Raw genomic sequence first — 26,638 nt, forward strand, 5'->3', positions numbered from 1 at the left:
CGCATGCGTACGTTCCTCTGTCTCTTTCTCTCCTTCTCGACTCGGCGCGACTCTCCTTGTCACCCATGAAAAATTCGTCGCTCGGAGATTCGGTTTTATCGTCGTGGTATCTAGCTGGTCGCATAGAGAAAATTGTTTTACCTTTTCGGATATCTGCACGTCATCGCCGACTCCTTATTACTGGTTCCTGGTCGCGGTAAGTCTTTCCGTTTCTCCAATGTAGTCACGGGAACGCGTTGGTCGTAAAGGAATGGCGGGATCGTTGACTTCCTCGTAGCTTCGTTGCGTTCGAAGTATACGATGAGATCGGAGGAGTGTTTACCACCGAAAAGTTTACGAATATTCCGTTCGTAACGTGGAAAAATTAGTTGGTAAATCTTATATCGTATACGAATGGGAAATTTGTCCGTTCGATGCGAGGATAATTCGGATAAAGCGGTTCGAATTTCTTTTCAGCGATTCATCCGTATTTCCAAATCTATTTGAACGAATGGAGGCGGGAAAAAAGGAAAGACGAGAAAAGAAGAGAAGCGAAAGGAGGGGAGATAAATGGTGGCGCGGAAAATATTTCAGACATTCGAAACGCGATTACACGATAAACATGGACGCCAACGTCGAGATCATTTCTCACCCCCTCGCGTCCACGGACACTCCGCGACGCGTGAACAAGTGGACGCACTATCATCTCCCTTCCTTTATATCTCGATTATTTTCCTTGTTGAAAACGCATCGTCGCGAGTTATCGAATACTCGGTGTCGAAGGGCCGCGTGGTGGCGCGGAGCAGGAGAAGGCCCGGATCCCGGCTTGTATCGTGCTGGTAATCGACGATGCCAGGGATAAAAGGTGCCCCGTGGAGAGGCAGCAATCACCCCCCGTCGCGCGCAGCCGTCAAATTAATAACCAATGATTTTATAGGATGTTTTATTGAATCGTGTTGCCCGTAAATAATATCTGCTCGCAGCATCGGCTCGTTTCACCCGGACACGGGGGTTAAAACCATTCGGGGGGAGGTTGGTCTCGTTCGTTTTGATTCTCGCGCTATCCCGTTCCCCGTTGTAATCGTTGTCGAAGCGCTAATATCGACCCCTCGGCCGCGCCTATCTGCTCGTACGAGCCCTCCGTGTTTCTTAATCCTCTTTAGCATATTGTTACCACGCGAGATTGTTTTTTCTCGAACACACACTCACCGTACTGTCCACCATGTGTTTCCTCTTCTCCTTTTTTTTTTCTTTTATTGCTTTCCTTCGCCGATTATCGGTTGTTCCCTTCGTGTCGTTATCGTGTCACATGGCGGAGTCGCCTTGCCTTTGTCATGTCGTATTCCGTGTATACATTTAACCCCCTTATAACACGTATTCGCTCTAGCACGGCTAAAGAATCGAGGTCCGTCCTCTCTTCGTATAATACGATGCATATCCCTACAAGACGATATTCGCTGTAATAGAATTAGAGAATCCGAGCACCCCCGGTAGTAAACTTACTAATAACGGGACTAGCATTTCTTCGGTGTTTGGTAGTTCGGATCCGTGGTTGGGTTGAAATCCGGAAAAAAGGGGGTTATCTCTGCTGGGAGCGAAAGCGTAATACAAGCACCTCGAGGATAGGACAGGGCACCTGCTCGCCGCGTTTCGTACGATTTATATAAAGACAGCGTGTTTCGGGGGTAAAGAGAAAAAGGCGAGAATGGTCGAACGCGGAACGGTTAATTACGTTTCTCGGAATCGGTTATAGCCGCGCAGGAAAGGAATTCAATTGGCCGGGTGAAGATTCCCGAAATCTCGTGGTCGAATCTATCGGTACAAAGGGGCACGCTTCCCTCCCGGCCGGATCCTGAAGGAAGGCACAAAAGCGAAGTCGCAAATTCCGTCGTGGCCGGTTACCCGCGAACAGTCGTTGCGGCTATCAGTGTCGATCGGCCCGCCAATGTGTGTGTGTGTGTGTGTGTGTGTGTGTGTGCAATGAGCGGGTGACGTGAAAGGAAGGAAGAGGAAGGATCGGGAGAGGCAGAAGTCGAGGAGGAGGAGAAGGATGGAAGAGCAGGGATACGCGCGTGTCCGTGTGTACGTACACGTGGACGGAACGGCGAGAAAGAAGGAGAAATCGCGAGAGGAAAGGGAGAGAGAAAGAAGCAGGAGAAGAAGAAGAAGAAGAAGAAGAAAGGGACAAGATTAGGCGGAGAAGGAAGGTCCATCAGCGTCCCTTATCTTCCTCGCCCGGGTCCCTTATTCCGCGCAAACGCATGAATCCACGACCGCTGCGGATGTCTCTCCCCTGTGTTCTCTATCCCTCTTGTTTTCCTCGTTCGCCGAGTCGTTCGACCTCGTCCAAGCCTCTCTTCGCCATCGGTCCACCTTCTTCTTCTTCTCCTTCTTCGTCCTTCTTCGTCCTCTACCCTCCCCGTGTCTTCCTCTTTGCGAAGAAACGCACGAGAGACAACTATCGCGCCGCTGATCTCGTCTAGTTAGCCCTTCTCTTCTCTCGATCCTCCTCGCTTGGCTCTGCCTGCCCTCCGTTCAACCCCCTTTCGTTTCGCTCCCTCTTCGTCCGCGTATGCCCTTCTTCCACCGTCGTTTCACCTCCTTTTCTGCCTTCCCTACGTGTCTTCGTCGTTTTCTCCTCCTTCTTCCTCGTGCCGCGCATCCGAGCTCTACTCGGTATACACGCTCGTCGTCCATCGGCGCGCGGGTTCGGCGAGCAGAGAGAGGAGGCCGTGTGTACTCGTTTCGTGCGCCCTGCATCGTCCTTCCTGCCTTTACCGCGCGCGAGAGGAACCGATACAGGCGTTCTCTCGACTCGGCTCATAAATACAGCGGAGGAAGAGGCGGCTGCTGGAGGCTGCGGCCAGAGAGACACCGGGGAGGAAGGACGAAGGGCGAGCCTACAAATTGCTACACCGCATTGTGGTGTCACTCCAGCCTGTTACGACACGGCCCTGGCATCGCTGGAATGGTGTCTGCGAGTTCTCCTCTTCTCTCCCTTATCCCGTCCGCGTGTGTTAGGCCTCCTTCCCGAGCCTTCTTCCGCTGGCTCTCTGCTCGGTGTCAACCAGCCTTCGGTACCAGCTTTACACGCGTGTAAACGCGGCTTTACGCCGATAACCGCGATGTACCTCCCGATGCTGGACACAACTGGCCCCTTTTCCCTTTCTCTCTCTCTCTCCCTCTCGCGAGCACTTCCTTCATTTTTTCTCTTCCTTTTCCCCTTTTTTCTCCACTGCCTCTCATCCTCCGCTGTGCCGTTCGGCCTCGTGGCCGCGCGCGTTTGTTCCGAGAATTTTTTGATAGTCTACCCTCGATAAGGTTTAATAGATTCGTGGTGGGAACGCGGTTGATGCGGTCGACATGTGTTTCGTGTTAAGTGAAGAGCGCGCGTCCATCTCCTCTCTCTCTGTCTCTCTTTGTCCCTCCCGCTTCCTCTTTTCTTCCTTCGTTTTTCGGGTTAGACGTTAAATTAGGAATGTAACGCGGAATGGAATCGTGAAACCTTAACAGCCTCCCGCTCTTCACCAAATTTACGATCTCCGACTAATTCCTCCCGTTTCTTCCGCCCGTCTTTGCCCGGTTACGAGCGCCGATTGCGACACCGCCGGCCATTATTATTTAATCCGCTACTCGCGACGACTCGCGCGCCACCTCTGGACCGTGGCAGCCGCGGAAACGTTCGAAAAGCGTTTAACCGGTACGGGGCAGGTATCGCGTTCGCAACGAAATCGAGTCGATAAGCCGTGACGCGATCGCAAAAGCGGATATGATTTCGCGAAAGTGCCGTGTATCGGGAATGGACGAAACACGCGGCAGGTCCAAAAATGGCACAACCTCTGCACATGTGTGCGCGCGTGTGCAAGAGTTATATACAGTAGAGAGAGAGAGAGAGAGAGAGAGAGAGGTGGGGATACACAGCCGCAAAAAGGCCTTTGCGAATCGCGAGAGGCACGATCGAGATACCGTATCGGTCTGGCATTCCGAGTGAATATTAGCGTAATGAGCTGATAGCCAGTGATAGCAGATTTGAACCTGGCGATCGTCACGTTCGTACGATCCGGCGATCAAAAGCATCGCGACGACTAATCGACAGTGTGCCGTCGACGCGCATGGATATGAATAATCTCGGCCGCGGCTGGAAACAATACGCGGGGGCCGGTATCTGGGCTCGCTCTCGCGTCGACTGGGCCGTATCGCCGGGTTCTTTTGTCGCGATCGTGGCAGCGAGCAGAAAAATCTGATCATCTCCTACGGTCCCGTTCTAATTACGCGAATCGTTGTCCTGCGATCTACGCGGCATCTCCCGAACGGCATTGTTCGGGCTTAATCGCGTACCCGGTCGCCTTGGTCGTCTCGAGAATTTGTTATTCTTTCTCGTGGTTCAAGATCCACGGATGGATAAGTTGATTTCGCTAATAGCGATTTTTATTCCCGATTTATCGCCACAGATAGGGAGGGTGGACTTGGTCTATAGGGGTAGTCGTCGCGCCGCATGTTTTGTCACAGGTGTGAACGCGAAAAGGAGTACCCCGAAGCAAGCTTTGAGTCAATTTCACGCTTATTCGAGGAAAATCGAAGAAATAAATCGGCGTTGTCTACCTCTTGGATTACGATTTAGTTGGAAAAAAGTTACGAGTCGTTAACGAAATTGCGTATAGTATCTATGGACGAGGGTTTACGGAATTCTCGAATTTATTTAGAGTTTGCGATTATGAATTATACCATGGTGGAAAATACTTAAACCGAAGCTTGAAAGCGAGTGGATAGAACGTTCCGATAAGCGATCTACGAGGCGTTCGAATTCGACCAACTCGCGAACCCGGAACGAGGTGTTATCGAAACAAATAACGCGCATTATACGATCCCATCGATGCATGAAATTCATCGAAAATAGGGAAATTTATTCGTCGGTGTTTGCGGGTTTCCCTAGGAATTCTTGGTTTCGCGCGGAACAGGGAGAACGAAAGATAGATCGAGCTCTGGTTTATTCCACGGCGCGTATATACGAAGTTCGCATAGCATTCCACTAGACACGGTTCCCTGTCCTATTACCGTTGTCTCTGGCCTCCTGGCGGCGGTTTTAGGGCCCCGATACCAGGCAGATTAGCCTCGCCACGAAGCGTCTGCGTTTTCTCAAGTCTCGAGATAAAGCGGACAGCAGGAGCAAGGGTAGCTGCTGCCCGGCTCTCGTCTCTCGCCTCTGATCACGATACACGCGCGTACACTTGCCCGTGTCTGCGTTCACATTGACGTACGAGACCTAATACGGGTAACACTCGTCCTGCTAAACTTGTATTTGCGTAGTAATTGTTCGGCGCAAAAACTGTCGCGTCGCAGCCGCCATTTTGGTGTCGCGCAGCCTCGCACATCGCGTCCCGATGCATCTGCCGCTCGGTAGGTTCGTTAATTTTTCCTCTTGGACGGCAAATTAGTCAAAATATCGACGACCATCACCGCCACCGTTGATCCTCTTCTTCTTCACGGTGGTGAAAGCTTCCGATAGTAATTAGTCCTCTACGTAATAACTCCGGAGTTTCGGCAATTACGATTTTTGGGTCAGCCAGGGGCCGTTAATAGCGTCTTCTGTCGCATCGCGTCCACATCCGTCACGTGAGCGGAATTCTTAATTAAAATTATTGTTCGCTATTTAAGAGAACAAGCAGGCCGAGTAGAAGCATTAAAGTATACTGTTTTTGGAGGCACGCAGGCCTCCGTATGAAACGGCTGCGCTGGCCAGTTTTGCCAGTCTTCCAAATATATCGCTCATTAGCGTTAACTGATCGGAACAACGAGAGTTTCTTCTTCTCCCATCTCTCTCTCCTTCTCTTCCTCTCTCGCGTTCGCTATGGCGAAGCGAGAAAGAGAGGGAAAAAGAGAGACAGACACGGGGGTGGAGAGAGAGAGAGAGAGAGTTAGCACGGAGGAGATCGCATCTGATCTCGGTCAGAACGATTTGGCCGCTGTTGTTTCGTTGTTCAACCACGGCCGAATCAGATAATTGTCTCGGTTTCGCAACTGGAGTATTCCGCGAACGATTCCGCGCGATAGGTTCGAGTATTCGACGCGTCCTTTTTAATTCTCCCGGGCGATCCACGAGATGAGATACGTGTATCGGAGGACTGCAGCGGTAGAACGTGTCAAAGGGTCTCGTACCGAGCGGGTTTCAAAGCGAAATCGGTCGCAATCAAATGTGCAATATGCACGAAAACCTGTGCCCGCCGCTTGCTGATTAATTCCAGATGAGGATTCAGCGATAAACGGGACGTATCGGATTCGTTAACGCGACTCTCGCGTTAACGAGAGAAGGAAGGAGAGATGGACGGATAGATGTGTAGATAGACGAAAAGAGAGAGAGCGATGGCCGACGAGTATTTTACGCGCGTGTCGGCTTGCGTGCGCGCGCGAGCGCCACCGCGCGTGTGTGTCATTTCTCAACAATTTCTGCCCCCCCTCGATTCCCGTTCCCGACGCCGAGGTATCTCGAGTGCTCCTTTTCTCCTCAATCATCGGGCTTATCCGTGCCTCTTCAGATAAGAGTGGCGCCTCGGTCATTTCGTGGCAGTACCGGCCTCGAATTCTCCCGATCGAGATAACGTAAAATTAAGGACGACCTTTCGATGGCAATTAAACCACGAACGAAGGCTGTCCGACCGAATAAACGCGTCCCCGCTTCTTGCCCGTTGTCTCGATACAATGCACGCGAACGTCGTTCGTTTCTTTCCTTTCTTCGCCTTTCTTCCCCTTTCTTTCTTCTGCCTATCCGTCGTGGAAACGAAGAAGGTGCCGCAACCTCGTAGAACTTTCTTAATCTCAATCGACCGCGCCGACAGATAACGATACCGATTTCATCTCGACGGAAACGTGCTCGTGTTTCATTTTTGAATACTCTTTGAACAGAGGGCGTCATCGTGCTCACGAGGATGCAACGTTGTTACCAGAATCGTCGAAATCTCCATTCATAATCGCGAGGACGATCCAAGACCCGTCCGAACCTCGAGCGGGTCAATTTGTTGCTTCGAAGCAAGAATTAACCCTTCCCGTGCTATTTATCTCGACGAAATCCGGGCCCAAATGGTAGGCGTTAACGATGTTCAGAAATTGTCGCAATACGAGCAGAAATGTAAATAAGCGTGATGTGTCTCCGAGCCTGGCTCGTAATGTTTACGATTGGGACTTTCTATTTGTGAGTCTGACTCGTGATATTTGTCGCGTTTCGATTGAGTTTTGGGGAAATTCTGACGGGTTGTAAGTCTCGCGATCTCTCCGCCAAATTAACCCCTTGCCTACTGTGGGCGCCTATAGGCGCTCGACGCAGATGATCGTGCAAAAATGCATCCCTACTCGTCTTTGTACACACTCCTAGGCTGAAACTGTCTTAGACTGACTCGCCCGTGCTCTTACACCCTTATTTAAACCATTCATTCTGTCCTCTTCCATTTCCTGGCTTCCTTTCCCAATCATGCCCACTGCTATGTAACCTCAATACGCCAGGTACTTCAACTGTGCTCTGGACGCATCCCTAAACTTTCACTCGACTCTATTATAAACACTCTTTGCTGTCTGTTAGAGTTCTTTAATTCAGTAAATCACGCGTAGTGGTATTATTTTTATAATTCTTTATTACAAAGCACGTGTTAGCGGCACAACGGTTCTCTGGTAAGTGGTCTGTGGCCTCTGATTTTCGCGGTTACGTTAGAGTCAGGAAAAACAAAAGTCGCTCAAAATGCTAATCGTCCACTAGATGTCACACCTATGCCTAGATACACAAACTTCCAATGCACAGATAGCGATTTGCAGTTACCATCCTAACACGGTTAATCCTTTTGCACGTGGTCACTTTCGTTCTAAGCCCAAACACTCTTGACGTTCTTTCAGGGCCGTACTCATTCCAATGCTACATATACGTAGAGGCAAAGGACAGGTGGAAATTCTAGACACACCTGTAATTTTTCCACGGCAAGCTGCGCGCATACTCTCGAGTAGTAATTCATGGAGAAATCACACGTTGCCCCGACACGACAGCTTCTATGTAAAGTTTACGAGGATCGTGAGCATCGTAACACGGGCAGGCCTCTTATTTGTTTCCAGAAGCGATACCAGAAAGTCGTCGAGAACGAGATCTCCGCTCGTGTCTCGTCTCGAGTGCGCGCCGCCCGTAATAATATCTTGTTTAGCCGGACAAACAGCGGCACGCGCGCCGCCGTGCCTCAAGAGACCTAATTGCCCGCCTCGTATTTGCTCGGCAAACACCTTCGGCACACCGTACAAACTCCTTTCCCTTGTCCCCCTCGTCGCCACGTTCCACCTAGTCCGAGGTATTACCGGAGTCTCTCGCGTTGTCAGTCACATCGCGCCTCGAGCTGCTGCTCCTCCGTCCACCGGCGAGAGGCCGCGATAATTGTCGTCACGCGATTCTCTTCTTCGTTTGTCCTCATAATTCAACCCCTAATCTCTCGTCGAATCTCGTCTTCCTGTGTTCACGCCGTGTCGTGTGGCGCGGGATTCGCTCGTTGCGGTCGATGCTGCGCGCCGATAGAGTCCCCGGCGAAATTGTTCCCTAGATTGTTCTTCGGAAACGGGATTATGGGTTGGATGTCGGACGTGCCGGCAGATTTTATCTCACCGACTGATAGGATGGGAGTCCGTTTATTCGGTCGCTAGAAATATTTTTCTCGCTATTGAAATTTTGAGTTCTCGCAGGAGGGGAGGCCGTAGGAGGAACGGGGTTCCTCGAGAATAATGGTACATCACTGGGATACGTCGTTGAAAATATTCGAATATCTTTCTCGACCAGAGATTTCGAGTTCGCGGGGTACGGGGGGGCAAGAGCGTGCCAATAAGAGCGTTGTTAGGGCCTGTTTGCATATTTCGATTGGTCAAGATAGCTGTCGATAGTGGCGCGAGGCAATCGAGTGTTTCGATGACCTATCGAACGCGATCTTACACTGTTTACACGCTAATCTGCGATTGTTATCCGTATCATTGGCTCATCGACGCGTTTACACGGACCACTCGGACCCACTCGAGACCGTCCAAAAGTTGCCTAACGCAATCTTCGTGGATGACTCGAAGCTTGCCGATCTTCTCGTTTGGAATTCTACGACAGAGCCGTAACGAATTCGTGAGGGTTTTCGAAGCCGAAAACCCGTGTAACGCGATAATTTACCCGGCACCGAGGCGCTTCTCGCACGGCCGATGAATAATTCCATCGGATCATCAGGGTATATCGTCATAAGCTGCTTCCTCGCGTTACGTAGAACACGCCAGATATCGGTCGTAAAATCGTCTGCTCGTTGGCCTTATGGTGGACGCATAAGGGCGTCACGAAACTCTGCGTCCGTGTCTCTCTTTCCACGTACGGATGCGTTCGTGTGCGCTCTATCGGGTGTGCTCGCGCGCGCGCGCGCGCTCGGACGCCTGTCTATTTGCCCGGAGACGCATGCACACACACACACACACTCTCACACACGTGCACGCGTACACACGAATTCCCTCCTTGAGATGCATAGATAAGAAGGTGGAATGAGGTGATGCCGCTCCTCGGTCTTTCTTAAATGTCCTCCTTCTCCGTTCGTCTTTCTCGCGCCAGGCTCCTCCTTCGCGTCCTCTTTCTCTTCGCTCTGCCTCAGCCTCTGGTCCCCTCTTCTTTGCTCCGGCCGCCGTAGCCACCCACGTGCTCGCACTTTAAACAGCGCTGTTCGACGAGCTTCGAATGACGCGTCGCGTCGGGAACGAGGAACAGACCGATCGCGTGGGTTCAACGTAATCAGTCTCCGCTGAGAAATTGATATTAGGTTCCCTCGAAGGAGGAAAAGACAAATTGCCGCGCGCCGTGGAGCAGCGCGCTGGCTACCAGCGCGAGCCGGGAGAATAGGACGATTCGCGGACACGAGAGACGGCGAAACGACTTTCCGCTTATATTTCACAGCGCGTATCGGTTGCTGTGCGATGATTTATCAACGTCCGCTATCGATCACACGCGCGGGGACCACTGCGATCCGGTGGATCCGCGTCGGGTTAACGGGGCCCGAAGCATCGAAGCTCGACTCGCGCGACGGTGTCGAAAAAGGAGCAAAGCTCGTAGGTACACGGTGGGAAAGTTGACCGAAATAAATGGCTGCATCCGAAGCTTGGACCCCCGCGCCCCCTCTGGCATACGTTACCCGGCGAGGCCGACACCTCGCGTTGATCCCGGGACGAAAAAGAAACGGCTTATTTACATAGAGAGGCGTCCGATGCATTCCGCTCCGTTCCATCGTGTTTCGCAAACGTTTTCGCCCCGGCGGCCCGAGAGGAAAGCGACGCTCCCGGGGCTCCTCTAATCGATCTAACCCGATAGCAGCGTTAATGGTACGTGTCAGTGTCGATCGGCAAGACCGATCGCCGTGTTATTTTGACAACGGCGTTGCACGCGGTCGCGGCGTTAATTAGGTGGAACGTTGGCGCTTGTATAGAGGTGTCAGCGGCGCGTCCCACGTCGTGGATCGCGCGACCGTGTTACCTGGCCGTGGCCGCCTCTCCTCTCTCGCAGCCGTGCTCCGATCCCGTGGCTGCGAGCATATCCGCGCCTCTCGTCGCTTCTTTCGCCGGCATCGACATGCAGGCTCGATCTTATCGTCGATATCGGCAAGCGTGTCGAGAGCGTAGCTAACACCGAGAGAAAGAGCGAGAAGCTGCAATGGCGGCTGCTGCTGCTGCTGCTGCTGCGGCCGCGGTGGCAGCACTCTCCTTCCTCCTTTCTCTCTTTGTTTCACGGTTTCCAATCCCATTCTCTACCCCGTCCGCGTCGACTTTCAACGCGAGCCCCGGTGTTCCCGAGGTGTTCGTCGGACGTTACACGCTCGCGCCAGCGTCTGCCAAAGGCAAGCTCCGAGACTCGCTACTCGGTTTCTTCGCTAACGCGAATACCTCGGGTAGTCGAAGGGTTTTGAAGCGGGAGCTGGCGATATACGAAGCGAACGGGACGCTCGTTATCGGCCGCGAATCTCTCACGAGAAAGGACTACTGTCTTCTCGTCGGCCATAAGAAGATGCACGTCCCCGCGCGAGCAGCGCGCACCTTTACACGCTGCTCTACGCCGAGGCCGTACCGGTATGCTCGTAACCCGCTGCTAACCGCTTCGATTCCAGACTACGATCTCGGCCCGTGCCCCGATACCGATCTACCCCGCGCCAGTGTGTCCGCGGACAATCTTTTCGCAGTGCTCGCGGATCACCATCCACGGACTCTGCCCCTCGGTGACGGTTCCCCACGTTTATCGGTGTCGACGCGTAACCGGGTATCGACGCTGAATATCGTGGGACTGCCGATGATACTTTGGCTTATCGGCTCGGCTCGCTTACCCGGCTGCACTCCGCGGATCAATGCGATCCAGCGGTTACAGCTGCGAGAACTTTAGGCTGGATTTACTTCGACACGTGTCATCCGACTATGCTGCAATCGCGATTCGATCCTCCTCGGTCCGGGTGTAAACCTTACAAATCACACGGTAGTCGAGTTCCAAGGTTCCCTGTAATTGGTGGTTACTCGATTTTTCCATTTTAATTAATTCATTTTCGTCATTTCGCTATCTGATCGCAGTATTCTGCCAAATTTTGACAGGATATTGCGGACGTTGTGCGCGATAAAGGGTAAAAGATGTCGGATCTTTTAAATTCTTCTTCGTCGTTGAACAATTTTGTACGTACTCCCGATAAGGAATATTCGGAACTTGGGCTAGCTTATCGCGGCAGGTGGGTTCGATTGAAAGTCAGCGGTGTTTTCCGCGCCAGAGGATCAGCTTTACGGACGAAACTGTTCCGCCGCATGCGGAAGCACGAGATTATCGCGGATAGTCAGAAACAGACGGACTGTGGGCGCGGGCGGAGGCAGCCGAGTCGGGGGCAGCGTTATCATTCGCAGTTTTATCAGTCTCCGCATCGTCTGGGGTTGCTCTCTCTTTCTTTCTTCGACGGCAACCCCCTCGTCGCGCTGCCTCAGCCCCCTCGAGGCAAACTCGGTCCACATGCTCCACGGACGGATATCCGCAAGTCTGCGGACGTTTGTCGGCCAGGAGTGGATTAACCGAAGTCGCCTGGGATACCCGAAACTTTTTTCAAATACTTATCTACGAAATACGTCGCGTCACTTGCCGAGGGAAAATTAAAATTCCTTCTCAGAGATTTTCACGAATATTTTTACGATATTCCTCTATTATTTGGAGAATTTTCCAAGGGAAGCCGCGAAAGTAGTATCAAAAATGATACGAATATAAGTTTGCAACTGTATCCTAGGGAACTTAAATTTCTCGCGTATTATATTTGTTGTAGATTTGAGGTTAGAAATCACAGTGCACTCGTATTCCATGAAATAGTAATTTTAATTAGAAATAGGAAAAGCAAGGAATTATGATACAAGTATAGAGTGTGTACCTGTCCGATGTCAGGAACCATGGCAAAAAGCAAAGTTCGACTCGTTTTCGTCCAAACGCGATGAAGAATAACACGTAACTGACCTATCAAGGGTCAAAACAGAATAAACGATTGGTCCATCGCAATTCTCAACTGTGTATATCGGTTTCATGCTAGAATTCCAAACATCGGAGACGTCTTAACCCTTTGCACTCGAAAGGCACCTCTCAGTCACCGTTTAATCAGATTCTAAAGATGGATGTTAATTAATATATTAAATTTACAATTATCGAACGATGCGTGGAATATCGAAGTAAAATAATTCTACGTCTTAATTTGCATACGATTTCTTATTTACCGTTTTTAAAATATCGTCGACTTTATGGCAGAAAATCTTCGAATTACTATTTTCCTGTAAGTACAAAGGGTTAACTCTTTGCGGCACAGGATCTCAGATAATAAGATAGACCCATGTTGCATAGAAATTTCATCGCGTTTTAAATGAAACAAAATTGGTATAGAATTAATTTTCAAAAAAATTAACTTATTTTTCCGATTTTTCACATAAAACCAGGAAAAAAGAATTGTCGCAATAAACCTTCCGTTTGCTATAATTGATGAACCTGTACTGGCATGTTGAATGTTGCCAGCACAAGCGAATAGGGTATTACCAACTGCTTTACGTAAATAAGACGAAATATAAACCTATGCACATGCATCTGTTATATTATATTTCGAGGTGGGACAAAAATGTTCCACGATGCATTACGGTGCATCAAAAAGGTGGGACGTTTTAAATCCCAGTATGCCCCAAAGAGTCAAGACAAAAGCGACAATTGTCCTGTACACAGGAGTACTTTTCGTAAGCTAATTGGTCTTTTGAATAATCGTATACTCTTTCGTATACTCCGTCGCGATTTTGCACTTAGAATCTGTTGAAATAAAATATCCTAACGTTACGCTGGTAGAGTTTTAGTATACCAAATCGAAGTCCTTGTGAGACACGAAATTTAATTAAAGTGTCACAACGATATTATGTATCACGAGAAAATCGAAGTATCGGAAAAGGTATCGAATCGATTATCCAACAAGATGACAAACATTTGTATCATCAACGCGAGGGGATTAACATTAGGTTTACGAATGCTATCTGTATACCTATTTCTAAGAACACCTGTGAAATTGACAGCTAAAGGAAACCACGTGCCTTTTTTTTTTTAACGATTAGTTTAATTTAAAAAGAATTATATATTATATTAACGATCTTAACCCTTTACACTCGACGACTTTTGGTTAAAGAAGAGCAGAAAATCAACGATTATTAGAAAACTGACAATACTTTTTTGAAAAGTAAATAAAGAATTGTAGAGTTATTCGATTTCTATGCCTTGCACAGTGTTACATTACATTAAATTTGATATATTAATTAATATCGATCTTCCAAATTTCATGAACTGGTGACTGAAGCTCACCTCTCGAGTGCAAAGGGTTAATATATCAAATTTAAAATAACGTAACAGTGTACGAGGTATCGAAATTAAATAATTCTACGTGTTAATTATCATACGATTTCTTATTTACTGCTCAAAAAATATCATCAGCCTTATGGCAGAAAATTGTTCAACTCGTGCCCTTCTTTAGCCAAAAGATCGTCGAGCGCAAAGGGTTAATTATCACACGACTTCTTATTCCTATACGATTTCCTATTTACTGCTCAAAAAATATCAACCAGCCTTATAGCAGAAAATTTTTCAACTCGTACCCTTTTTTAGCCAAAAGATCATCGAGCGAATGAAAGGGTTAATTATGACACGACTTCTTATCCCGTGCTACGAAAAATATCGTCAACTTTGCAACAGAAAATCTTCGATCACCTATTTTTCTTTATTCAAATAATCGTCGAGGGCAAAGGGTTAATACAAGTTAACTAAATCTGTTACCGTCGTATAATTGTAGCAACCTATCCGTCAAATTGACGGGTTTCGTAAATCTAGTGTTAAATAAATCTACGTGTTAATTATTATACGATTTCCCATTTACTGCTCAGAAAATATCACCAGTCTTATAGCAGAAAATTGTTAAACTCGTACCCTTCTTTAGCCAAAAGATCGTCGAGCGCAAAGGGTTAATTATCACACGACTTCTTATTCCTATACGATTTCCTATTTACTGCTCAAAAAATATCAACCAGCCTTATAGCAGAAAATTTTTCAACTCGTACCCTTTTTTAGCCAAAAGATCATCGAGCGAATGAAAGGGTTAATTATGACACGACTTCTTATCCCGTGCTACGAAAAATATCGTCAACTTTGCAACAGAAAATCTTCGATCACCTATTTTTCTTTATTCAAATAATCGTCGAGGGCAAAGGGTTAATACAAGTTAACTAAATCTGTTACCATCGTATAATTGGAGCAACCCTTCCGTCAAATTCACGGGTTGTGCGTGAATCTAGCGTTAAAATCGACGAGTATATACGTCGGGAAAATTGTAGATGGGAAAAAAGAAATCGTCGAATTTTCTCCTTGGAATCCGACCCTGCGGGGACCGCGTTTATTCTTTCTCGACGTTCAGTCGTATGCATTCACTTTATGCGCCTCCTCGTATGTGCGGGAGTCTCTCCGCGGGTGCAGGAAAGAGACGGGACAGCCATGCTCGGGAGGGGAAGCCGAGGAGGTGGAGGCAGAATCCTATCTGGTTAAAAATCGTCTGCGTGCCGCTCACTTGGTTCCATTCGCGAGGACGACGTCCGGCTTAATGCATTCCGCGAGATGGAAACGCGCCTCCGTGTGCCTTCGTCGTCTTGGTCGTCGTCGTCTTGGTCGTCGCCGGCGACGACGAGCAGCAGCAACAGCAGCAGCAGCGATCGATCTCTCGAACGTTGTTGCTGGCTCGGTCTTCGTCGTCGATTCTCACAGTTCGGCCCGATTCTTATCGGCCGGCGTCGCTACACGGAAAAGGGACCAGGAGAGCAGCGGTACAGGTGTGGTCGTTAAATCCGTTAAATCGCCATAAGTGACCGGGTCTCTGAAAAGAAACGGTCGCTCGCGTCAGGATCCAACGGCGTCACGGATAAGGGAAGGAATGCCTCGAGATATCCGGCTCGCTCCGTAGCTTTATTCTCTCTCTATGTTTGGAAATTAACCGGCGTAGTCCGTTTTACCTTCTTCTTCTTCTTCTTCTTGTTCTTCTTGTTCTTCTTCTTCTTCTTCTTCTTGTCCGAACGTATTCGATCGGTTCTGGGTCGTGTTTTCTCCCTTTTGGTGGTGGTCGTTGGTCCCTTCTGCTTTACGTCCCTTCGCGAACCTTCTGTTTGGCGTTCGGTGAAGCCCCCTGTGTACCGCGCACTCCGGGATCGATACCTGTACCTTGTCTCCTCTTGGTTGCACCTGTTACCCTTATCTGATGCGCGAAGAAAATCTGAGCTTGTAACGCGGCTATGATACATTTATTCTTATGTTGGCCGGTCTCCGAAGGATAGGTGGAAGTACGAGACCGTAATTTCCATGGCGTGACGCTCTAGCCTGATCGGGCTATCGTTGCCAAATGTGTTCCATAGCTGGTGATCTCGCGGTGATCGTCCGGGACAGCGGGTCCTTTAGGAGGTGGACTCGTCCATGAAAAGAGGTGGAACAAGAAGAGGGAGGAGTAAACGAGCGTGGCTACAGCTACGACTTCGATGTACACGGATAGACGGAACGGAGAGAGCGGCGGAGCGGTGTTCTCTTCTCTCGGTGCACCGATGCAATATGCACGCGATCCGGGTTTTGATAATAAAGGGAGCCTTATGCAGGCACGGCAAGTGTGTGTTTATGCGAAGGAGGGTGAGGGGCGATAGGCAAAGAACGAAGAGGAGCGAGAAGAAGTAAAACGTGGTTGTTGGCCACGAGGCGTGCGACGAGGAGAGACGAGGGAGGAAGAAGGAGAGACCGTTATCGGTAAGCACAGACTCGATGTGTAGAGGAGGTGGAAGAAGCAGAAGACGAAGCAGAGAAGGAGGTAGAAGAAGAAGAAGAAGAAGAAGAAGCAGGAGAAGAAGAAGAGTGGCCGCAAGAAGAATGCTCACAATGCTGTAATTTCAGTGTTTGATCTTCCCATCTCTCTATGGGGGTATTATATGGGTTCTCCGTGTGCACAGGTTACACGTACGCTGACCAGCTTGATGCGTGTGTTTGGACTCGGTGCGTAAGCCTGTCTGAGTGTTCGAGGGGGAGGCCGGTTTTATTTTACCCGCATTATTATTCCGTTGGAGATCGCGCGCTGATCCGTGGCCGTTCCACGGCTCGCCAAGGCAAACCCCGTAGAGAGCCGCGCTTATTTATGGATGGATTCCCTTTTAACTTTCGGCAGGATCGCTCTGTCTCCCTTTATCGTTCTGCCTCCCTGCGCCCGGATCCTTTGTCGTATCCTCCGTTTGTCCACGCGCCCATCCAACCCTTCCGCGACCGCTTCAATGCCGTTCCGCCGACTCGTTTGATACGGTTTTCGTCCTCTTTGTGGGACAGCAGGGGCGCGATCCGAGCATCGCCAAGCACATCTCCTCGCATCTCTTCGCTAATAATGCACCAGCCCTGATATACTTTGGCTACCGATGTTCCCTTTCTTCGCCCTTTGAATCTCGCCCGGAGATATTTCCTCGAATCCTCGAGATCTCTCGCTTCCAACAGATCCGCCATCGAACAGATCCGAGCACTTACGCTAGATCGGTACGTTACGTTATCTTCCTCGGGTTCTCAGAGGATTTTCGGGTTATCGTATATATATATACACGTATAGGTGGATTGGACGAATGGCGTTTCACCTGGCTCGATTTTTCGGCGCCGAATTGCCGCGCGGAATGTCGGCTCGGCGAGCGGGCGGAAAGTGAATTTGGAATTCGTAGAAGTTCTCTTCTATCGAGCTGCTATCTCGGCCGTGGAGCGTAATCAGTCCATCATCCGGTCTCCCTGCTTCCCTTCTCTCTTTCTCTCTCCCGCGACTCCTTTTACTGGTTATTCGCCCGATGGAAACTTTCCTCTCGTCGCTCATTACCGCTATCTCCGTCCGGCTGACCATCAACTGATATCCTATCGACGGCCAACAACTCGTAGGCCATTTTTTACAAAATCCTCCCGCCGGTCCGGCCGTGCACTTAAAAGTTTCTGGCCTTCTCGAGCTCTTCCATTTTCGTCGAAGGTGAACGGAAAATAACAGCGCGCCGCCTTGTTCCACCATCGCGGCATCCGTTCGATTCGATTCGATTCGATTCGATTCGGTTCAGTTCGGTTCGGTTCGATTCGGTTCGGATCGACTGGAAGGAAAACGTCAGTGGGGTACACTGGAATCGGCCGATTTCTCTTGCACCGATGATCGCTCTGCCAATGAACCGATACGCGGTTACCCGGATCGTTCCTTAACCTTGAGTCCCCCTGATCGGTTTCCCGGTTCAAAGGCTAGGTCATCGTGGATCGCGATCGTCAGGGTGACGCGAACCGGTCGCCGTGGATCGGCTGCCGTTGGCCGAACGCGATCTCCACGGGATAGAGGGAAATTTTTCGCGGATGGACCGTGGTTTTCGTTCGGCCTCGCTAGCAACGCAATTCGATAACGACTGTTTTCCAACGATCGAGCGCCCGGACAGTGCAGATTGCATTGTTGTCTTGTCCCAGAGATCACCGCGAGGGTATCAGTCTTCCCCCGATATCGTTGCAGAAAGCGAGGAAGACGAAGGAGCGCACACCAGTGAAAGCTTTCCAGCGCGTAAGAGAGAAAGCAGCGCAGCCGATCGGCCGTGGGTCGGAGAAAGAAAAAGATACGTAAGGGTGGGCGGACCGCGGAGGACGGGCAACGGGGGTGAAACGAATTAAAACTCGAGATGCGATGTCTGTCAATATTCCGCGATGCAACTTATCTGCAACGCGATGCAGCTCCGCGCGCGCGCTCGCGTGAAAACACCCATTAACGCTGATTCGCTCTGAAAAACACCTTATCGTTATCCGCGATGGCGTCGAGGGACCGTCTCTCTCTCGTCTGGCCAGGCCCCGGATAAGACGGCGGCGTTTGGCTGGCTCGATCCGCGCGCGATAGCGTTCGATCTATAGGATCGATAGGGGCGTTCGTTCGGCGATTCGCGAATACCCGGGCGGGGGACTAGCGGAATCTAATCTGCCACGGGAGAAGCCGTTGAAAAGTTTATTGACACGGATTTATTGTGGTCGATACCACCGAGCATTCACGACGGCGTGTACGCGTCGGGAGATCATCGGCTCTCTTTGTACCTCAGAGTTGCATGGACCGATGAACTTTGTGGATCGAAACCTATTCTTAGTGCGAGAAATCTCGGCACTCTCCGAGATGCGCAACGCAATCTCGTTGATATTCCAGTCAATTGGTGGCAATTGAACTTGCTTTTATTAACCACGCGGCCATAAATACGTCCAGGCCGATTAGATCGTAACTTTCCATAAATCGAAATCGCGATCGAGTCGATCCTCGCGATCTTTCCCCTTATCGCGTTAGGCGGAAAATACGTACGCGGATGGAAAAGCTGGGTCGTTTGTCCGACGACGTTGAGCAAACGATGGTCATCGCGGAACGCGCGCGAAATCACCAACTGTGGAAAATTCGGCCGGAAAAGCGGCGCAGAAAGTCAGCGTAACCTTAGGATGCTCGTTCGAGATCGGTGTGTGTATGTGTGTGTAGCAGTCGGTGCGTGAAGTTTCTCTTTCGCCGGTGCGTATCTAGCCCGTCATCGTCTTGTGTGTCACGCGAGTGCCATTTCCTGCCGCGCATACTTTTTCCCCATCGGTCGCGTGGAACGCGGCGACGACAACGAGGACTCGCGGACGGGTGTCAACAGCCCCGATGTCGAGAGAGAGAGAGAGAGAGAGAGAGAGAGGTCGTGGCCGATCGAATCGACAGGCCAGGCCCGTTGGTTAGGTCGCATCCGCGTTGCCCACCTGTTGACATCGTGGTCGAGGAGGTGAATCGAGGGTGGCCGTAGGGACGGTCGTAGCGGCGGAGAGCAGGCGGGAGAGAAGGCGGGAGAGGGAGAGAAAGATAGAGTTGGCCGGTGTCGGTGGTGCAAGGGTGCTCGTTCATTATCTGCCACGGTGGAAGGCCCTGAAAGCCACCGGCTGAAAGGCCAAAAAGAGCCACATCCCGCCATTACAAAAAGCAGCTTCCTGCCGCGCCGCTGATATTGGCGCTGGCGCCCGTTTCTTTCTCCTTCCTTCGCCATCTCCTCGTCTATTTTCGCGAGCTGCCGACAGTTTTCCGTTCGCCGGCTTTTTTTAGCCCGCTGGAGCCAAGGTATCGGCGGGAGCCGGCCGATTCGATGAAAATTCTCCGCTTTCGATAGGACGGTATTTTTAAAAAGGTAGAAGAAGCCACTCGATAAGCGATTGCCCGCCGTCTCTCCTATTTTCTTCCTTTTCCCACAATTTCAACCGCTATCCGAGAGATAAACGCGCTCCTTCCATTGCCGCTCGTTCGAGACGGAATTAATTCGGTGTAGCGCGAACTTTTTGTTACGTCCGTTGCAAGCTCGAGGGAAAGGAAGAGATAGGGCGGGAGAGGGAAGGAGGACCAGAGATCGGCAACGAATCGAGTAAATAAGTTTTATCGTACGTGCTCGGTCATTTTTTCGTGTATCTCTCGTGCATGCAGTTTCTCGATGCACTCTCGGTGCAGCAGCTCGGAGAAACGAAAACAAAAGCAAGCGTCGGAGAAAGCGTGGACTCGCGAGCGCAATAACGCTGGCAATTATACGTCCGAAGGCCACCTTCCGGGATAAAAGGCGGCGAAGTGTGAGCTACCGAAAAAGATATCGGCTTATCGCCGGCAGAGATTGCCGTTGAGAAACGTGTGCATGCCGATAAGTCGTGATCTGTGCGCGTCAGGCTGCTTGCAAACGCGAACACATCGCGGCGAAAGTGATAGCTGCCGATAGCGAACGATACTCTTCCGAGTATCGTACAATTTTCGCGAGATGTCGATTGGGGGAACGTCTTCGAGAGCCAGAGATACGGATAACGCGCGTATTCGCTATTTTCCTTCCTCCTTTTCCTCCCTCCTTTCTTTCCCCTCTTCCTTTTTCGTCTTCTCTTTTATCCCTCCGAAACGTCGTTTATCTCGGATGCAACGTGTCTCCGCGACGATAAGCGAGCGAACGCTCGCCGGGAAGACGAGAAAGCGAACGATTAAAAGTTCCTTTCCCATTTCGGACGAGTAAATTTGTTGACGATCTCCGGCGTTATCGCGGTCTCGTCGAGATCTCTCGGCCGCGCGCGCGGTTCAACGCAGAAGGACGTGAAATGAAACGGTCACGAGACACACGCGAGGGGTAAGAGAGGAAACGGATGACGAAACGTCGTTCCAAACTGCCGATCTCTCGGCTTCAGCCTCCCGACGTCTGTTCAAAGGATGAACGTTATCGAGCTGCCCGATAACGCGTCGCTCATCCAAGCTTCCGAGGGAATCTTTCTACCCCTCTCTCTGTCCCCCGTTCAGTTTCTCTTTCCGCACCCCTCGTCGATCCTAGAGTCGATCTTTTCCTTTCCAGCTCTTTCTTTTTCCCTCCGCGTATCGCCGCGAAATATCCACCGATCGCGTCTCTCACCGCTTCCGACTTTCGCGCGTATCCGCCATATCTAGGCGCGGGGAGCGTACGCTTCGTCTCGAGCGGAAAAACGGGGCCCTCTTTCACGCGTGAATTGTACCACCGATCGCGATCCTTTCGCGTTCCCGTGATTACGGTCAGTGTCATCGAACTACCCTTTTTATCGCCTTGAGAACGATCATCGGAGGCCCCTGGATCCACGTGAATCGTTCGTTGAGAAATTGACCGAATTGGACAATGCTTCCTTCGATGCTACTCGAAGGTATAGCAATTTTAACGCTTTAAACGCCACGCCGGTGCCTAGCGATCGACTACACTTTCCTCGCCATTCGGTCCGGTGCGTAAGGCCCGAAAGGGCCCGCGTGACAGCTAACCGTGACGTGAGCGGAACAGCAGGTAAAACCGGCATGGCGTTTAACGCGTTAAGCATCGAAATTCGATTTACGATTTATAGCCATCTCGCAAGTGGCTGCCAATCTCTAGCCTGCGATTACGCAACGTCTAATGGGTTAGAAATACTACTTTGTTACCGAAATAGAAGCTTCATCCGCCATTAAACTCCGTTACAACTTATTGCCCGACTGATCCCGTTGACCAGGATGACGGGTGGACTCGTCATTGGAAAATTCTTCGTAACAGTTAGACTGTTCAATTCAATGGAACACGTTAAATTTTAGTCTTCCTTGGTAAGGAATCGGGCAAACAACGTGACGAGTGAGTGGCACGGTTCGTGGACGGGACTCGATGTAAACATTCTCAGGCTCGGTCAGCCTCGTGCGCAATTTTCGTCCATGTCCTTCCGGCTCAGTTGCGTGTTGTTCTTCAAAGTGATAGTACGAGACCGCTCGACCAGTGCCTATTTTCCTGTTCATCGTGCCACGCCACAGCGGATCTTCGAGAGCCTTCGAACGAGAGCTTGGTTCGTAATATTTATTTTATATATTTATTATTTTATCACCGTTCTGTGGACAATTTGGGATGGATAATGGAATAATCCGTGGCTACTAGTTGGCAATAGTAGAGGAATTAGTTTCAAGGTTTTCGTGGAGCATAGGGAAGATACATGTGCATTAATTTCGTCCAGGAAACTAGTAATTCGCATAGCTAGGAAAATAATAATTTAGGCGTGCTTACGCAACGATTAACACGTTCCGTGCCAAGTCTTTTCGCTGTTTTGCCTAAAAACTGATATTTCGATTTTACAGAATTAAATTTGTCATAAAACATGTTTTCAGCGTATTGAGCAAATATGCTGCGTGTACCATTTATGGCACACGTGGCTTGTAGATCAAGTTTAACACGTACCACAAGTGGTACACGTGGCACGGAACGTGTTAATGATTATTATTACTAGTTAGGCTCGTGGTTAATTTCCTGTCTCAGTTACGTGTTATTCTCGAAATGGCTCGACGCGTGACCGTCTCTGTCGTTGATTATGGCACGCGCCATCGGGAGGGATTTGAGTCGAAGGACCGGGGGGTAAACACGACGGGTCATTCTCACCCACTGTCGTCGTATCTGCGTATATTCTGGAACATTCCTTCACTCGTCCTCGCGTATATCGAAAACACGAGCTTTACCTATGCTTGTAAGGTTGAATCGGAGACGGGGAAAGGATCGGGAAACGGTGCCATCCTCCGGAGCGAAGCGGCCGCGGCCGGAAACCGAGAGCAGGGGCGCAATTACGATGGCCGATCGGTATCTTCATAAATACCCACGAGCCAACGAAAATAACAGCATATTTTGCGGGGCGTGCGCGCGCGGCTTACTCGCGCGGCTCGCGCGAGATTAATCGTCACTCCGGGCAGCGCGCGTCGGTAGTAAATCGCCGATTGATTCAATTACGCGCCGCCGCGTGGCTACTCGTGCACACGATACATATCCCGGAGGGTCGCTCTTGTTCCCTCTCTCGCCCTCTCGTTTCCCTCTCTCGTAACGCCGATCGACGGCGCCTGCATTCGACGCGTTTTATTATTTCGCCGCGGCCGGCTAGATGTAATGGACACCTAGCCATTATAGGCGAGGAGAACGCCTCGATTGGCTGGCAGATACCTGTGCGCGTCGTTTCCGCGCGGACCACCGTCCAGGGACGACACGGTCGCGTGGGTGTTGGTGGCTCTCGCGTTCGCACGTGTTCCTGGGTGGCTAACTGCACGTCCACGTCGAGACACCTTGTCACGTGGTGGAAGTGGCGCGCATACCAGAGGAGAGGAACGCTGGTACTCGGCTCCGTATCATGGGAACGGAGGCGTGTATGGTTTATGGCGAGCATAAAACGCACCTCCTCGCGGTGATCAACGGATATACCGGGCCTGGCCTTCCTACGGTCTCGGTTGCTCGCGTTATCGGGAAATCGGTTGGTCGGGAACACGCGGATTACGATCTCCAAGGCGTTCGGCTGGATACATCGCTTCGGCGGGGTTGACGTTAGACTCGTGTCCGTTTCTGCCATTTTGAGCCAGGGATGAGAGAGTATCTCGACGGGTCGTGGAATTTTTAGACATCTCGCCTTTGGTGCAATATTTAAATTGGTCTATAGACGTCGAAAGATTGGAGATTTGGGAAAGGGAGGAAGTTTGAACCGCGGTATCGATGCGTTTCTTTTATCTTTTCTTAGGCCTGTTCGCCTCATCGTTAGTCTCAGGCCGAAGTCGATTGTCTCAGCAGTCTGGCCTGTATAGTCTTAATTGTCTCTCCCTTCCACTAGATTAGAGAAATTATCGGACCGTGTTCTAGCCTGCGAAAGACGGACGTCAACCACCCTCGGTGAGAACTCGCAGTTAACATAGGGGTGCGATAGGAGAACGTTACCGTCGTGGTCACCGATACGATAGCGTCTACGGTTAACGATATATATTCCCAGTGCGAAGGCTCTCGCACCTGCTTACCGGGAACCGATTACAGGGCCACACTTTTTCTTCTTGACGTAACGAAGGGGGTTGCGTTCCTGTCCGGGCGCGCTTATTGAATTTGAATTACGAATGTCGCCGCGACGACGCGTGCAGATTTCAATTTCCTTCGCCTCGACTCGCGTTTCTTTCGCCCGACTTCCCCTTCTCGCGTGTTTTACACGCCATGCCAACTTTCGAGCTTAACACGTTTTCGCGTTTCGCGGAGCTTTTCCAGTCGAATTTCTTCCGACGTTCGGGAAGTCAGTCCTGCGAGAGAAAGAGAGGGAGAGAGAGAACGAGAGTCCAGAGACTTTCCCGATGCTGTCGTCAAAAACGAGCGAACGCACGAACAAGAGACAGAACCGTGGCTGGTCGTGTGTCGCTTATCGGACACCGTGGTATCACATACGGGTCGCTAATGTCTCCTTATCAAAGGTACCTACCTATTCCCTGGGCCTTCCCCTGCCCCCTGTCCCACACGTACGCTGGCACCATTGGATTTCCAGCTACCAGCACCACTTACCTATACCCACCTCTAACGTCACCGCTGCTTGCTATCACCGTCGTGGGACAAAGACTTTCTAGTTTCTCGTTTCTGTTTCCGCGCTTCCTGATACCGCCGCCCGATAACGTGCTTGCGTTAAAACCGGGCTGCACCTGCAAACGGGCCCGCCTTCCTTCTTCCTCTCCTCTCGCCACGAGTATGTGCCTCGTAATTACCATCGCGACTTTCTATCTTCTTCTTTTTCTTTCCCTCTTTTCTTCCTCGCTTCTTTTTTTCCCTCTCTTTCTTCGCCTTTTCCCTCTCGCGAGCAACCCCGGCTATTCGAACCTGCGTGCTTCGAAGATAAAGTTCGTTCGCGGGATAGTCGCGCGCTGCGCTGGCCCCCGCCTTATCGAGAGTTACGGCCGATTTATCGGCCGCTTATCGTGTATTCGGCAAATCGGAATTGGAAGTTTCCTGAACGCCGTTCGATAAGGAATTCGATCGAGGTGTCGCCCCCCTCTCGGTGTCGCCATTGGCCAAATTTCACGTCGACGCGATACCAATCCGGGTTTCGCATTCGTCTTGCGCCCCTAATTGGTCGCGATCTCGTTGACCATGCGGAAAGTCGTTCCGGAGCCGGTGTCGGTTGCCCCGATTGGAATTCTCGGGCTTGTCGCGAGATCGCTGGCAGGGCGAGGCTGAACGGGGTCGGTACCCCGTTCCTCCTCGTCCCCGTCCGCGATTACCATTGAACGTACCGGTACTCGAGATGTAGAGAGTGACAACGCGACAATGGCATCCCCGAAATCGGTGTCCACCGATTTCCGAGATGGGAACGTTAGGGAACTCGCGTCGTCCCGGACAAAGAAAGAGAGGAGTTCTGCGGCGCTAGTTCACGCTCGCCGTTCTCCACGCGAGTGGTAACGGCCACTTAACGACTTAACAAGTGAAGATGAGCATGCGCGCGAGAGGGGGCGCTAAGGCGAAAAAAGGGTAAAAAGGGGGAGGGACGCTGTACGCGGAGAATCCTTTCGGTATGCGCGCGTACGACTCGAGGCGCGCGTGTAAGAGAATCCTGGGGTAACAAATCTCTTCGTCGCCTCTCCCCGGCCTCCTCGTCTTTTTGCGATCGCCACCCGCCCCTCCGACCCTCTACTTCCTACACTCGGGCTCTCTTCCACGGGGCCTCCGGCTTGCATACGCACGCCGCCAATTATAAACTCCCTTTCGCCCGCGCCCTGCTAACCGCCTCCATCCACCCTCCCCTCGACGCGTTTCCTCTCTGCCGGAGGAGCGGAGAGAAAGAGGGCCGCCACCGCGCTGACGCTTCTGCGAGGGTGAGGGGAGTCACCGACGCTATCTGATGCCGCGGTAGAGGTGTTAATTCACGCTCTGCCTCTCCCCTCCCTTCCCGCCGCGACACCCTCTCACCGCCCCTCCCGCGCCTCGTCTCGTCGCGCCGCGCACCGCGTCCCCCCCACCCCGCGCCACTCGTCACGTCTCTTTCCGTTCCCTTCTGCGTCCCTACCTCGACTGATTCGACTCGTGCAGTCCCCACTCCGTCGCGCCGGTTTCCCCCACCACCGCGCCGCGCAGGTATCCCACTACTCGGCTCGCGTGTACACGCACACGCACGTGTGAGAGAGGCGCTGCCACGATGGCAAGCTTCGCCTTTCGCGGCCGTGGAAAGGTGTGCATATATACACGTGTGCGTGCACGCGCACGGAGTGCAGCACTTAAGATGGGCGTGAAGGGGAGTAATTGAGTTCTCGTTCTCTCGCGTTTCGGCTATCGAGCCAGGGTTGCTCGAGAGAGCCGCCGACACACGGCGAGCTTCTTTTTGCTCCATCCGAGTGTGTACCTATATACACACGTAGGTAGGTACGCGAGCAGGTACCGGGTGTGGTTACTTTTCCGAAGGTTTTACTCGAAATTCTGGTTAGATAGGCGGTTGTAGGTGGTAAGTAAGTATACGGCGGAGCGGTATCGGGTCTGTACGATTAACTGGCAGCGAGTTTTCGTTTGCGCGTGTACGGACGAAGATATAGGTTTTGTATGGTAAATACTAGATGCTACACCGAGCGATTCATGAATAAGATAGAGTACATTGTACGGTTATCGTTGGATCGGTTTTACGATGCGGTTTGGCGGTGAGCGGAGGTATATACGTTTTCAAGGGAAGGAAGAAAAATGTCGAACGATGGCGAGAGAGATAATTAGCCGCGATAGCGATTACAAGCATGGTCTTATGTAAATTGCTAAAATAATTAATCGCATTGCGAGGAAGAGC

General features: G+C 51.0%; 1 protein-coding gene across 1 annotated transcript in view; it reads left to right on the plus strand.

Moving 5' to 3' along the window:
* Window positions 1-26,638, plus strand: part of ush (Zinc finger protein ush) — a 238,615-nt gene that overhangs the window by 3,479 nt on the left and 208,498 nt on the right. The window lies entirely within an intron of this gene.

The sequence above is a fragment of the Eufriesea mexicana genome, unplaced genomic scaffold (genome assembly GCF_001483705.2).
Source record: "Eufriesea mexicana isolate 0111107269 unplaced genomic scaffold, ASM148370v2 scaffold5394, whole genome shotgun sequence".
Classification (NCBI taxonomy): Eukaryota; Metazoa; Arthropoda; class Insecta; order Hymenoptera; family Apidae; genus Eufriesea; species Eufriesea mexicana.